The sequence below is a fragment of the Syngnathus floridae genome, unplaced genomic scaffold (genome assembly GCF_059516105.1).
Source record: "Syngnathus floridae isolate MCC-2025c unplaced genomic scaffold, RoL_Sflo_1.0 HiC_scaffold_91, whole genome shotgun sequence".
Classification (NCBI taxonomy): Eukaryota; Metazoa; Chordata; class Actinopteri; order Syngnathiformes; family Syngnathidae; genus Syngnathus; species Syngnathus floridae.
This window is the reverse complement of record NW_028284119.1, coordinates 84,849-87,737: the sequence shown is the minus strand read 5'-3', so window position 1 is coordinate 87,737 and position 2,889 is coordinate 84,849. Positions and strand designations below refer to the sequence as shown.

Genomic DNA, 2,889 nt, shown 5'->3' with positions numbered 1-2,889 from the left:
CGTTGGTGAGATTCTGCAAGAGCCCAAAGGCACAGCGTCAACAAGCTTCTTTCAGCGCAAAGCCTTCCAAAAGTCACATTTGAGCCGCCGAGTCTCGTGGAGTGCGAACATAAGGAGTTCGACATACACTTACGGCGTTATAGCCCAGGATGTCCAGCTTCTTCATCAGATCACTGATGACGATGTCCGGGGGAAAGGCGCAAGGAGCAATGTAAGGTGTTCTGGGACCTCGGGTTAAGGTTAGGGTTGCGAGGGACGCCTTACGTACGCTCACGCCCTCGGCCTCGCAGTAGATCTGCAAAGGGCTGAGGCCGTCTGGGAAACGGACTTGCAGAAACTTCAAGACGGGGGAGCGCCACTCCCTCTCCTGAAAGGCAGAGGCATGCATCCGTCCGTCCGTCCGTCCGTCCGTCCGTCACATCTCTGGCCTCAACACGCTTGTGCGAGTCTTCCCACCTCCAGCTCCAGGATGCGGAACTCAAGCAGTTCGTTTTGGTCTCGGATATCCTGGATGTGCTCTTTCAGACGCGCTTCTTCCGCCTCCATCCGCCTGACCTGAAAAGACAGTCAGACCTCATCTGCGGGGCTTCCCGACAGGTGTGACGCCAAGCGACTCCGCCCAGCGCCTTTCTTTCCGTCACCTTTTCGGCCAACTGCTGATTGCTCTGACGCAGCAGCTGCTTCTCCTCCACCCACTTGACATTCTAGAAGAGACAAACGCGTGGACAGCTTTGGAATGTTGTGTCATTTTCATCCACAAATTCTTTGGTTGACTGGAAAATGACATTTGCTTTTCTCCGCATTTTCCCAGCCACGTTCGGGGGGGGGGGGGGGGGGGGGGTTGGTCCAGTAATGCCAGACGGATGAGTGACTGAAGAATGTAGCTATTTTGTCTGAGAAAAAGGTGTGCTCATTGATGAGCTTACCTGTCCTTGTTGCTTCAGCGCTGACTCCAGATCTGCTACTCTGCTTTGATAGTGACCCATTTCTACCATCAGCTTTTCTCTGGTCTGAAAGGAGGAGGAGGGAGGCTCCTCCTCCTCCTTTCAGACCAGAGAACACCCGAGGCTGGGTGAGAACGGGGAGGCTGCGACCCGGCCGGGGGTTGCGGGAAGGGGCGCCACCTTGATCTCCTTCTCGGCGTCGTAGTCCCCTTTCGCTGGTCTGGGCTAGCAGAGCGTAGGCTCGTTGCAGCGCTTGATATTCTTGCGTCAGCTGGCGGTAGCGAAGCTCCGCCTCTTCATGCACACACCAATGCAACACAGCACTAGTACCAGAATCAGTCAGACCGGCGACAAAGCACCCGCGACGCAAAGACGAGTCCGATTCCAGGCTGAAGAGGAATGTTTGGTGCCAATACGCTGGCAGAAATGGCGGGCTACCTCTTCGGGTTCCGTGTCGGGGGTTCTGTCGGTGTGAAAAGACAAGGACGATCCGTCCGAGTCCACCAACACGTCTTCGTCGTAGCCGTAAAATGTTTCGATGACCTGCGGGCGCGGAAGCGAACATCTCTCTGAACAAACTGAAGCGACACCTCACGATGAATCGACGAGAGGAACGATAGCGAGAAAAAGGCCATTTCATCTTGCGCAACACCAAGCAGCCGCAAACAAACAGACTCACCTTGCAGGACCTCACGCTTTGTTCCTCCTCAGAGATTCTCGACGTCGGTATCGTAGCAGCAAATCTCTCTCCTGTCGACACAAATAATCCGCCTTTGAGATTCTTTGGATGCAAAGGGAACGAACGGCTCCGGCGCAGAAACAAACGCGACTCACAATGACATTTCTGACATGAGCTCCTGTCTCCAGAGCCTGAAAAACACGTCACCGGCGATGATTGGAGGGACGCTCGTCTTTTCCAAAAGTGACAACTACAGGGTGTGTCAGGGTTTTCCAGATTATCTTTATCGTATCATTGTGTTGCTTTGACTTTGACTGCGACCTGTAATAAATAATATTATTTATCCCTTATTTATCCCTATCGCTTATCCCTTCCTACACAAAGTCGTAAAACACCCCTTGCTATGTTTTGACTAGAGGTCAAGGGCTTCCTCTATTCAATCCACTCTTACACCCACCCTGTTTCTCTTAATTAAAATGCTCGTGCAGGAGCCGAGAGTCAGACTTCATTCGTACAACGGATGGACTCTCCACCTGCAGGTGTCCAAAAGAACTTACTTGTCTCCCGTGTGGTTCTTGCAAAATAAGTTGGAGCGAGCGCAACTCTAACAGGGTGCATTTTGCCACTAGCTGCCTACGGACAATGACGTCGCGCTCGCGGCTCATGGTTGACGGGCTGAGCAGCCGGGCAAGTCCGTCGTTTTCAGCGCACAGCGAGTGGCAAAGGCGCTGACAAAACGGGAGCTTTGAGCTGCTGAAAACGGCAAAACAAGTCTAAAGCGTGTTCAAACGCGTGCGCACAATGCTCCTGCTTGAAAGGTCGGAATTTAAGGGGCCAATTTTTTGGATGGCGGCCGCCGGCCAAGCTTTGGACGGAAAAGGTTTCCTGGCGACAGCGAGCGAGCGCGGCGCTGCCGTACGTGCACCGAGTCGCCTGCCTGAAGACCTTGGACAAGTCGTCGATGATGTGCCGCTGCTCCACAACTTGAAGGAACTCCATTTCACCGTCCTGCTGGCCGCAACCGCGGTCCAGGTCATTGAGCGAACTAGGCCTTCTCTGTGGAACACAAATGCAGTGGACTCTGTTGGCACGCCGCCGTTGTCCGCGTCGACTTACCAAGCTTGCCATCTCCTCGTTCTCCTGGGTGACAAAGCGCACTTTGTTTTCAAGGCGACACAGCACCAGCGAGAGTTCTTCATTCTTCCTGCTCAGGCGTTTGTTTTTGTACAGGAGTGGCAGAAACTGGCTTTCTGTTTCTCTCAGTCG

The 2,889-nt window shown here is 53.6% G+C and overlaps 1 long non-coding RNA gene across 1 annotated transcript; it reads right to left on the bottom strand.

Moving 5' to 3' along the window:
* Positions 1-456: 456 nt before the first annotated feature.
* On the bottom strand, positions 457-1,854 carry LOC148377777 (uncharacterized). The gene is made up of 7 exons (XR_015856443.1): positions 1,779-1,854; positions 1,624-1,694; positions 1,383-1,487; positions 1,125-1,267; positions 927-966; positions 642-704; positions 457-555 (listed from the first exon to the last, which is right to left on the bottom strand). It is a non-coding gene; the product is annotated as an uncharacterized LOC148377777 (long non-coding RNA).
* Positions 1,855-2,889: the final 1,035 nt, after the last annotated feature.